Genomic DNA, 12,710 nt, shown 5'->3' with positions numbered 1-12,710 from the left:
CTTTGTGCCCTTATCGCGATCACTTATCGTGAGTGCTTCATAAGGCTCATTTCGCACTAACGTTTTTATCGGTCGTGTTTTTAACGGAGCCAAACCTGGCCCATTAGACTCTACGGAGCTCGATTGCCTTCAGGTTCTATTTTGGAAGCAAACAGACGAGAGATACGGTAGTGTGAAACCGGCCCAAGGCTAGTTGGAAACCCACTTTCCTCGGAGGGAAACAGTCGCAGAAGAAGGCGTAGGATTTCGATTTGGTCAGCTCTCCTACTCGCGGTAAGTCTACTTTACGATCTAGAAGGGATCACTGTGGTTCGGAAGACTGTGCTGAGGTATCCACGAGAGTAAAAGGACAGGGCGTTGGATCGTGTGCTGCTAATAAATTACAATTTCGCTTTAGCTACCACATTACATACTTCATAAAAACATATTTTCTATGTTAAAGAAATGGCTGGAGTTGTTAAAGAAGTTGCTTTGGAGACAGCCTCGAAGATTATAGAAAAACTATTTTTTATCTTGTTCCAGGTCTGCGTGGCACTAGGTTCGCCTGCATTGGGTCACGCCAAATGCAGTAAGTATAACAGACGTTTTACGGTTTAAGTGACGTATCTTGACGATGCATATCCTCTAATCCTTCAAAGGCCCTGTACCGTAGTTTCCAGTATATACTTTTGTATATAGTAATTAAAGTGACATAAAACCGCTGTAATGGACTCTGTCAGCAGCTGGGCTCTGACTGTCCTAACGTTCATAACGTCATTTTGCGTCGAATATGTGGAAAGAACTATCAAAAAAGACTTTCGCATCCCATTTTCAAGTAATCAGGAAACGGACCCATTCTGAATGGTCACTTTGCCCCGAGCGTGTTATGCCATGGCGAGGCCGATTTAGAATGTGAATTTATAGACCACAGCGTACACGTACATGCGTATTGTACATGCGTACTGTACATGCTTTTAACAACCTTCCTTGTAGTTCCTGAACTCCTTCAAGATGTGAAGTACGTCCCTGGAGCCGACTCGATCACACTCATTCCGCCGCGCTTCACCCCTGAGGAAGAGTGTGTGCTCAAAGGGCAGTACTGGTACGTGGCCTCGTACGCAAAAGAAGGCGAGGAACCGATACCCTGGATACCCGTAGGCATCGAAGGACACGTCGTCATCCAACACCTCACGCCCTCGACGACGTATAATATAAAAATTGCCATGAGATACATCTACACCAGCCTCACCAGCAGAAAGCAAGTTGAGGAAACACCAGAATTCCCAATTGAGGCGAAAACCATAGCCCTCGCAGGTGAGTAAGAACGCAGAACTGTTACGTTTACATAATTTTGAAACCGGAACTCTGCATTCGTTCTGCGCTCTCTTGTGTCTTGTGTGCATTAGGCATCATACACTGTCGTCTGCTACAGTAATGGACCTTTTCACAACTCTTCTGCGCATGCTCTGTGACCCTGACGGCGTCGAAGAAGGTTCCTTACATATTCATTACATGGCGTCAATATGGCGCCGACTGTGCTTTGGCGCGCGTCGATCGTGTTTCGCTGAACAGCCGCTAGGATACGACGCGAGCGTGAAAAATGTTCATTCGCCGTGTCCGCGACCTACACTACTATAACAAGCACTCCAAGAAAAACGGGGGTAAATTGAGAATCAATTATAGCTTCTAGTCTCTCATAGACTTATATAAATTTACGCCGTAGACGCTTCCTAAACATCGCATAAATCTCCGTGCATTTGATGCCGAAAAGGGCTAATGGTTGTAGCAGTCTGTCTGGTATCTGGTCCTCAAATGGTTCGTGCCCATTATACTCTCCAACGGAGATAGACGCTTCTACTTGTCTGCGTTTCTGTCACCGTTTGCCCGCCAGCAATGACTCCATGACATCACTCAAAGGTCACTCCTACATGCAGTGGACCTATTATTATCATTTAAGATGCCAGGTGGCTTCCCTCGCAGCTTTACCTCACTTCTGCTGCGTCTACGACTCAACGTCTCCTTCCCCCGTGTTCCTGGATTGCAGTAACATATGGTGCTGTGCCCAGCTTGCCACACCCCACACTCCTAACAAAGGGGTGTACTTACTACTAACTAATTTCCCTCTTGGAGAGTACAATAGACGATTTCAGAAATTGCATTGATGGCCCACCAGAGAGCGCCGTGGTGCGAAAGCCCCGCTGCACCTTGGGATTTAGTTTTCATGAGTGAGAGAGAATAAGAGCGCAAACGGTTTCGGTTTTCTCTCTCCTTCACCTCCCACACCTTCGAGCAAAAGGCAGACGAACACGAATGTAAACCATTTCCCACGACGCATTGCGCGATGCGCTGACTTGGGCGACTGAGGGCCCCCGTGCGGAGCACAAGGGCAATATCAGAAATCGCCTATTGCTCTCAAAAAGGAGACTCCTTACTCCCCTTTTGGGGAGTACTGGAGAGTAATTGTACATTCCAAAGGGGCAAGGGTGTACTCCCCAAAATGGAGTTACTGTACACCCTTTTTTTCGTTGTTTTTTTTGTTGTTGTTTTAAGTGCGGCTACGATCCTCCATATCGTCGACGACTGTGACCGGTACACGTGTGAACGCCGGGTGTTTCGACGCCAACTTGAGGTCCTTGACCATTGACCATTGAAGCTTGTCCAAACTGCTTCGCACATGGAGCTCCCCTGAGCATGAGTGCCGGGCCCTTCTCTCCGTTTTTGCTTCCATGCAAGCCGCTGGACTCCTCGAAGAGCTCTAAACAGAACTGCGGCTATCGTCGCTTCGCGTTCACCATAGTTCATCTTCTCATAATAACCGCTGTGAAGTGGGGTAGTGTCCCGTGGCCCCCACGGGGAAACATCCCATGTCATCATCACTTCTCCTTCGTTTATTTCTCTTGTTTTAGTTGTAAGTGCGGTGGTTTCGACAGGAATTATAACAATGCGCAGCCGTTTTCTAGCCGTCCTCTATCTAATGTCGTACGTGACTTCGGGTGAAATTTCTCCTGTGCCTATATACCGCTTATAATTTACTGGTAGTTCGATGCATTCAGTGCCACCCCCACCGACCAAGGAAATCAAACTGATGGATTCATCCCACCTGAATAAGACCCAGCAGGAGTTTGAAATTCCCTCCGACTTCTTCAGTAACGTCAACGGGGCTCTCAAAAAATATATACACTCGTGGCACAGGACACGGAAATAGGTGAGTAATGATATTACCAATTCCCTGTCGTACATTGCAATACACCTCGCCTTGTGTGCAAACAAACGACGTCATAGTGTTCGCCAGCACCACCAATTTGGTAGAGTTGAACTACGCTCGAAGCTAGAGGTGAACAAGGTCGCGCCCGAAAGCCACGGTCTTGATATTACAATGTACAGATTACACGGTCTTAGATTACAGATTACACGGTCTTATGATTACTATGGTCCCTGAAAGGGACGCAACCTTCGGTCCTACTTTTCTTTGCGGAAGGCGAACAATGGCTTTTGGAATGCAACAACGAGGGTTTTGGAGGCCAACAATGCCCATTCGTGGAACCCAGCCTTCCCCTTCCGATTTTGTTTCGGTTTCAGTGTGTCTACCAACGTCATGATGACCATGATGACGTTTCTCGGGTAGGTCTATTGTAGTCTCCAGAAGACGTGGTGTGTGCTCGGTGCGTGATCGACCGGATATAGATTCAATGCACTAAGCCGAGGTAGCCCCAACCCTGAAATACATGAAGAATGAAAACGGCAACAAGCCAATGGTGTTCCCTATCGCAAAAAAACAACAACAAAAGAACACGCAAAACATTTAGAAGACAGAGACATGTCACGTCTGACCCCTAACGTACCGAAGCCGTGGTTTCATCAGGTGTTTGCTTTCTAGAACGCGTTACATGAGCAAAAGGGATGTTAGTCCACACGAAATAATGTTCCAGTGCGCCTGTCTATGTTGTAATCTTGAATCTCGTACAAACAAATTTATGTGGATTGTGTTGTACACACAGTGCAAGGTATGGAATGGTTACACAAATGCTATAGTACAAGCCGTCCACAAAACTCGCACAACCCGGTGGATTCGTAATGCAGCACAGCACCATGACTAAACCTGGAACCGCATGGCGCGTATTTCAGTGCGAAAAACGCGCCGTGGTACGCTTGGCCAAAATTTCACGCAGAGAACAGGTTCCCAGGGCGTGCCTGGGAGCGTCCCCAGCAACGCTGCTGGAGTTTCTCTATTGCCGGGCTCCCCGTTTCATGACGTGCATTTGATCCATACGATTTGGCCCGCGTGTTTTCGCCAGTGCGTTTTCCGCCCTGAAATACGCCCCCCTGCGGCTCCAGCTTTAGGAAACGTTTTCTTTAGTTTGAGGAAAAAAAAAAAAGAAAGTCATGTAAGACAGAACACATGAGGTGACACTGTGCGCATCCACAAGTGAGACCGGAAAACGTTGAGGCCTGCGAAGCTTCATTCTTGCTCTAATAAGCGTGTCCTGTTTTATTCAAAGGTGCAAGTGCTCTGGTGGCCGTACCAGCATGAAAGCCTAATCAAGTGGTTCTGTATTGTTCTTGAGCAGATAAATGCGACGAGCCAGTTACGTGGAGAACAGCCCATTCGCATTCCCCCATCAAGTGTCACAAAGCTGGAGCCGAAAACGGTAAGCTTTAACTGAACGGCATTCCAATTCATACTCATAAAGGGAATCAAAACACCAGAGGCAGGTCAGTGCCTCTTATTGTCTCTTAATGCCAATTTATTGATACGCGTGTTTCATTGGTACGAGAAATTTGTGAGAATTGCGGCTGATGTTCCCTCCCACATATTTGCTATGAATACCTCGACGCGTTACGTTTTTTTGCATTCCTTTTTGAGGACGGTAGCGATGTCGCGGAGGTAAGCATTGCTTCAATGAATCGTGTGTCGGAGAGCACGTCAAAAGTACCCCAGGTGGCCGAAATTATCCGCAGTCCTACCCTGCGGCACGTGCATCTTGTACCCACACAGACGTGGGCTGACTCCAATTACCATATTGTATTTCTTTTTCCTCGTGACACGGTATACGTGAAGAGGGTGGAACTCAATAGACGAGTTCAGAAAATCCCAGTGCTCTTTGCGCACGCATTGCAACATGTGCGCTTGCTGAGCGGGGGAACGAAGAATAATCCTTCACATTTAGCCTTCGCTGACCTTGACACGTCGTGGACAATGGACCGGTAGGGGAGAAATCGGAACAGTTTGGAGGCCGCCCGTTTCATTTGTATTAGTAAACTCCCACAGTTCAAAGCGGCGCTAAGCACTCTGGGATTTTCTGAACTCGTCTATTCAAGACACATGGCGAGGGAATTTCTCGTGCATTATTGAACACAGGCACCAAACTGTTCAACGTAGGGTATCTGTAAAATTCAGGAAGGGAGATACATCTTGCAAGAAACCGTTACTGTATTTTGCAAAGATCTTTTTTTTTCTTTTTCTTTTTTTCGTGTTCTGGTGATTTTCAGAGCTGCTTGATAGTACAACAGTCTTGTACCTGTCGCTTTACAGAGCTTCATTTACCTTGTCAGTTTAAAGATGACAGTACGCTGACATGCGTGTTGGGGTCGCAAGAAGGATGCGATGGCGATATGTGCAATGGACCACTGACGCCTGGCGTCAAGTACGGGTAACCTTCCCTTTGAAGTTGCATCAACTGCTCTAGACTTAGCGCCTGGAGATTATGGGGCGAAAGCGTGAGACGGATTGATCGTTCCCTTGATGTATCGCATGTAGGACGCTTCAGAGGACCCGTGACATCGATTAAGACTATAGGGAACGTAGGGACTATAGGGGACTCATACCCCTGACGCAAGGGCGCGTTTCAACTCCTCTACAGAAAGGGACACCTAACGAAATGGTGTTGCGTGACGTGACACACGGCAAAAGAAAATCTCCTTTTACGAAGTGGTCCTTTTGGGAAACTGAGATCGGCGATCTCCTTTTCATCTGTAAAGGCGCATCGCGTAGCCTCGGACGAAGGTCGATACGACGACAGTACTCTCGAATGAAGGCTAGATCGTGTTTTAATTGTCAAGTACAGTATTTTCCGTTTTATAACGCGCACCCGTAAAAACGGGCCGAATTTGAGAAAAGTTCCATGTATAACGCGCACCGCAATGTTGTACAAGCTTCTGTGCTGCCACCACTATACACAATAAACCAACCAAGGCGGTGTATAACATATGCATATGCTATATTTGAAACATATTTATTTTCGCGTCCCTTCTCAATCACGCTGGCCTTCTGAAATGAATTCAGGATTATTGACAGCTCAATGGCATCCTTAAGCAGCATCATGAACTCCAGCGCCCTTTCGCCGGCTTTGTCATCTGACCCTAAGAGATTTGTGAGAAACTCACAGGACACCCTGGAAGAGGCTAGAATTTGCACGACACCGACCAGAAAAGCAACTCTGTAGGAAAATATTTCCGTGTATAACGCGCACCGTTAGATAACGCGAAGCACCTCTTCAGAGCACTTTTTAATGTATAACGCGAGCGTTATACACCGGAAAATACGGTACTCGAAGTCCGCGTGCAGATATTGCAGTTGCAGTACGTATTTTGAATTCATTGGTCATCACTGTTCCTTATACGCGCTGTAGATTAAAATTCGGCGGAAAGTACGCATGTTCATAATGGGCCACAACTCAGGTGGCGAATTTCTCCATTCATCATCATCAGTATATTTGCTGTTGTTGTTGTTCGCATAATTACTAGTGGTTGCATTTTGAATTGGACTCATAATAATTAAGGTATGACATATTTGAGTGATACACTGGCTGAGTTTAGCCAACAATCAATGCTGGATGAACATTACATAAATTTCTCATCAGCCGAGGCTCCGAACCGAGCCTGAACCGAGAACGGCAAAAAATAAAAATAAAATGCGGAATCGGCAGAGCGCTGTCCTCTCACACAGTTATACTGTCTGCTACATTTGAGCGAATGTGGGGCAGAGTTATGGAGCCAGTGCTAGACCAATCTTGCTTACGTGCTCTCATTTGGCACTTGTAAACACCGAGGCTTCGAGCGGCGTGTAAAACTACTACACTCCACTACTTTAAAGTGGGACTCCGCAACAAAATCACCACAAACGTTGTGGTATATATCTGTAACGTTTGGAATGTCAGGAACACGTGAACGAAATATCTCGTTCTAAAACTGCGCAGATTTCATTCAAACGAATTTATTACGAAGCGAGCGCTTCGCCTTTGTGAAGCGAGAGGGCACTGACAAGCAACGCAATACTGACGTAACCCGGCATCCGACAAGGGAGAGTGCAAGTTTCGAAGCAGACGACAATGCTGGATGACGTCACGGTATCCTCCTCCGTGCCAACGCCACCTAGATCGCGAAGGCCTGTTTAATGCCTCCTCTCCCTCCTTCGCTACGTGGACACATATAGTCCGAATTCGTCTGCTACAGCGATTCGCGATTCTGTCAGTTGAAGAACGCAAATGATGGCAGCTAACGCAGCTAAGTTCGTGAATTTGAACTTGTAGACTAAGAGTGCAACGGGCTTTCCAGAAAATTAGTCTTGAGAAAAATATGGAATCGTTTTGCGCTTTATGTTGTTTTCCCATTTAGTACGCGAGCACGCCCATTACTCGCAGACGACAGTGGCTGCCCATGCGGCTTACCGTGGCTCGTCTCCATGACTACGACCGCTGAAAGCATGTTCGCGATTCGCTATCGGCCGTTGAAAACCCGATCCTTATTGGCTGGCTCCTAGTTGTTACGTCATGGCGATGAGTAAGCAGGTTTTCCCTATCTAGGTGGTGGTGTCCGGACGTACCGCCATAGTATGGAGCTATGTTTTCTGCTCTTTGCATTTCGGTTTCGGTTATGTAGACATATAAAGTCAGAATTCGTCTGCTGCTGCGATTCGCCGCTCTGCAAATTCTAGAACTCGCAAATGATTGATGATTGCACTGTAGACCTGAATCTAGACAAAAAGTGCAACACGGCGTTCCAGAAAGTCAATCTTGAGGAAGATATGGGACCGTTTTGCGCTTTACTTAAAAGTTTTCCCATTTAATACGCGGGAACGTTCAATCACTACTCGCAGACGACGGTAGTTCGTCTCCATGGCAACGACCACTGAAAGCTCGTTCGTGATTAGCTACCGCCGTTGAAAAGACGACCCTGATTGGCTGACTCTTAGTTGTTACGTCACGTCGACAAGTAAGCGGGCTTACACCTGCTTGGGCTGCGCCTATCCACGTCACGAGTCACGCGCACGGGAACCACGTGACGTCACGACGTTCCCTTGTCCTCGCGCGCCCTATGTTGGTCACCTGCGCACGTCGTTCCTCCAAGGGAGCTCATTTTATTCTTTGCAGAAAACGCTGCAGCGAAAAACAAACCATTCGATGCCTGTTGCCTGTGACGTAACCTGAATCAATTGGATCAATGTCACCGATTACATTGCAGGGTAAAGCTAAGGGCCATTGACGAGACTTGTTCCACAGATTCCAAGTCAGCTTTCTTCACAGCTGGAAGCCCACCTGGCGCTGGTAAGTCACTCGATTTTTCAAGATGTGAAAATATACTGGTGGATTTACGAGAACGCTCTGTGACCTCTCGATGGCTGAACGGTTCAAGAGGCGGCGAATTTGCAAAAGTGGCCAGTGACATGCTGAGAAATATCATAAACCTCGCGTGACAAGATGCGCTACGAAACTGAGATGTACTTTCCCCGCAGCTTACCTGCAAAGTAGCACATTTTATAACACGAGCCATGCGGTGAAAGCGTCGTTCTGTTTTATTCCGAAGGAAATAACCTAACCGAGGCATCGAAAGAAAAACACAGTGTGATATCCCAGTGACAGAGAATATGTAGTTATTAATCTCAAGAGTAATTTACATTAATTTGACCGCTAATTGGACAGTCCGTCAATCAGTCTGTGTAAGACATGTCGAATGAAAAACTTCCTGATGCCCAGCAGCACAACTAACTCGCTTTTTCGGTATATACTCTTACATTAGTTTCCCTTACTAATTTATTATGTGGCCGAAAATTACGCATTTGTGATTCTCGATTTTTGGTCATTTTAATTTGCCTTTATTTAATCGCGCGTTGTACATCCAAATAAGTTACGGCGGATGGCTTATATGTTTAATAGAAAGAAAAGAGGAAAAGTCAGCCAGGCTACCGGGCTACCAGTTACCCGGTATAGCACCTGTCCAGTACGGACGTTCTTGAAACGCATTCTATATTTTTGGACTGTCAATATTTCTGGACCATGGAAACAGCGTTCATACCTTATAATGCTTGGTTCACACTGTTGCATTTTTATGCGTTACGGATGCGGCGCGACACGGTTGTCATGACAACGAAGCACGCCACTCCGAAAAGCACACGCACCGCAAGAGTTGAGCTCGACCGAACTCCATGCGGTACGGGCTACCTGCGGAGATGCAGCTGACCAATGAGCGAACGCGCTCCGCGCAAGCTCCCCGTGCACGGCACGTTCCTGTAGTATTTGGCGAACCCACTGTCGTCGTCGTTTTTTCCTTCTTTTCAGCAGAAGCGCTGCTGCTGCCATTTGAACAACAAGTGGCCAGTTTACGCACTCTGTATGACGCAGATACGCTTCGATACACCTCAAAGTTTCGCCGACCACATCACGTTGCCTGTTCATGGCTGCGTGTGGGATGGAGACGTGGTGGAGTGGAGACGTGATTGGTCAACCACAAGCGTTTGACGTATCAAGAACGCATATGTCTGAACAACGTGTCGTACGAGAAGCCGCCTCCGCACTCGATCCGCACCGTAACCGCAACGGAGAGAAGTTGTAGTGTGAACCACGCATTAGTGTCGTGCTAACACCGTAACAATTCGGTTGAACACTCGTAAAATCGAGCTCTACGTTTTCAGATTACTTCTCATTTAATTCTCAGACAAGGTTGTTTGAGCATTGTACGTGTACCCTATATTTGCAGCTGGCACTGGCACAACAACGAATGGAAGCCCTTCGCTGATCGGTGCCATTAAGCACATTCTTTGTACACTTTGTTCCTCACCTTTTTAATTTGAAATGCGTCCCTTCCTGACATGCCGCTTTGTTGTTCACTCGCATTAAAATCTTATTTGATCAAAATATACGTAAAAAGATATCTAGATGAAAGACAACCTGTAAATTTATAAAAGCGATAACCAGCTTCTCGACCTTTTCTTCATCTAACTATGCCGTTTCGTCGATCGCAAGTTTTCTTCTTTTTTTTTAATTGGTATGCAAAGTATATACACATAATAATGTAAAAAAATATAAATGTGCGTGTACCAAAAGTGTACAGCACGGTGGCTGCATACTTCAACACATTAATATACGAAAGCCAGACATTACAGTTGTTTCTGCGCATCGTGCAATATGTGCGCACTTTCCGTCGCCATGTGTACATTAGAGGGGGAAAAAATTAAAAAGGCATATGCTGATCGTATATGCCATATATACGGTGAGTGCGATATGGGTGACGGCCTGAATAGAACCTACAATATGGGGGCCGATGGCAGCACATCTGCCTACTAGCGACAGTTGCGGTCTCCTATGGATGACCACGACACCCGGGAGCAACCTGACTCTGCTAAGTGGTTCATTCGTACACATGATATGAAAGTGGTGCACACAAGGAAGCACTGTAACAAATACGCGTGAAAAGCGCCTGCCTTCCAGAGCTGTATGGACGCCATACTCACCAACGTCCGGGATTAACCTGCAAATAGACCTCTTCCTGTTTGTAAACAAATGACGTCATAGTGTTCGACAGCGCCACCAATATGGTAGAGTTGAACTACACTCCAAGCTAGGGGCGAATAAGGTCGCGCTCGAAAGCCACGGTCTTGAAGGGATTACGATGGTCCCTGAAAGGGACGCGACCTTCGGTCCTTCTTTTCTTTCAATAGGAGGAAGCCAACAAGTGCCCATTCGTGGAACCAAGCCCTCCCCTTCCGATTTGTTACGGTTTCAGTCTGTCTACCAACGTCATGATGACTTTCCTCGGGTAGAGGACTATTAATACGGCTTCGATTGGTTAGCACACGTAATAAAACCAATGCGCATGAAATGTACGAGCTGGGTCAGAGTAATCCTACGCTAGTAAAAGATAATCCAAAGATACTGAAGAGCAGATAAAGCACATACCACATGCTTGCGATCTTGCGACCGTCCATGAAAATCTTGATAAAGCAATCAAATTAACAAGAAAAAGTGTATAATAATAATAATCATTATTGCTCAGAGTAAAAGCTGTGTCAGCCGGATAACAGCAGAAATGGCTCATAGAGGGACACCATAGCCCTATTTACGTCTACCAAAAAATAGTACCTTTTATTTTATACTTCTGCTGGCATGCAAAAGCGATATTTCATGACCTTGGAATATCTCAGCCCAGGTGCCGAGGCTATGCGAAACCGAAACTATGATAATATGAGACAGTCGATGTGCTGAGGCTGGAACACATAGAAAGGACAAATACATACAAAGCCTCAAGTGCCTAAGAAATTAATGATGGAAGATGGGAGTCACTGAAAAGGTTAGCCAGCTGTAAGACTCGAAAACCAGAAGATGTGGATTCGAGTCCTACAGCTGGCTAACCTTTTCAGTGACTTCCATCTTTCATCATTATGATAGTATGTTTATTGTGGGCTTGTGGGAAAAGGACTGCGAAGCGTTGAAACCCTCGGTTTTCAAAACTTTAACATCGATGCGACAGTATTGCAAAAAGTACCGAAATAACTGTACAATAAACAAACAATGAAACAACTCTAACGTTTAGCACCCTGTACATGTCATACATACCTGTGTATACAGGGTGTGTAACGTAACGTGTCATTTGACCTTTGTAAAAAAGCGGCTCAACAGAAAAATATGGGATAAGCTGGCCATTTAATTTGCCACCTGCTAAAATAATTTCGACGACTTGTAATTGAAAGAAATTAATTTTTGTAATTGAACTCGGAAATTTGCCTAGTCAATGTAACGCTTTCCTTGCTAAATCAGATAGACCGTGGTCGAATTAGCCAAACCCACCGCAAAATACGATTCGTAGTACGGTGGTTATGTCCAGAAAAGTTGAGGTTTAGTTGCACATATTTCGGCGACGCACTAAGTCGGCCGCGAAACAGCGCCGTGAGGGGGTATGCCACTCTTCACCTGATAGACAGAGCAGCTGAAAAATAAGGCAAGGGTAACTTTCGCATCCAGCAATCAGAAACCCGCTTATCTGCACATACGCGGCGTCTCTTGTTTCTTTTCCTCCTTTTCTGCAGCTGCTCTGTCAGGTGGGACAAAAAAGTAGAGAACTCAGACTTAACAAAATAACAAGGTTTACTCAGACGTTTCGTCCGTCGCATGACGTACGAAACGTCTGAGTAAACCTTGTTATTTTGTTATGTTAAGTCGGAGTTCTCTACTTTTTTGTCCCGTTATGTCGTCTTCCGGCTTATTCCGGAGTATTTTTGCATCTGTCAGGTAGATTGTGATATGCCCTCCTCACGCCGCTGTTTTGCGGCCGACTTAGTGCGTTGCTGACCAATGCGCAAATAAACACCTCAATTTTCGGACTTTCATGGACATAACCACCGTACTACGAACCGTACTTTGAGGTGGGTTTGGCTAATTCATGCACGGTCTATCTGATTTAGCAAGGAAAACGTTACATTGACTCGGCAAATTTCCGAGTTCAATTCAAGAAATCTAATT

At 46.1% G+C, this 12,710-nt stretch overlaps 1 long non-coding RNA gene across 1 annotated transcript; it reads left to right on the top strand.

Annotated features, from left to right (window-relative positions):
- The first annotated feature begins 116 nt into the window (after nt 1-116).
- On the top strand, nt 117-3,173 carry LOC135373683 (uncharacterized). The gene is made up of 4 exons (XR_010416547.1): nt 117-273; nt 523-568; nt 973-1,293; nt 3,033-3,173. It is a non-coding gene; the product is annotated as an uncharacterized LOC135373683 (long non-coding RNA).
- The last annotated feature ends 9,537 nt before the right edge of the window (nt 3,174-12,710 follow it).

Source organism: Ornithodoros turicata, unplaced genomic scaffold, assembly GCF_037126465.1.
Source record: "Ornithodoros turicata isolate Travis unplaced genomic scaffold, ASM3712646v1 Chromosome29, whole genome shotgun sequence".
Classification (NCBI taxonomy): domain Eukaryota; kingdom Metazoa; phylum Arthropoda; class Arachnida; order Ixodida; family Argasidae; genus Ornithodoros; species Ornithodoros turicata.
The sequence above is the reverse complement of the archived record's forward strand: the minus strand, read 5'-3'. Positions and strand labels throughout refer to the sequence as shown.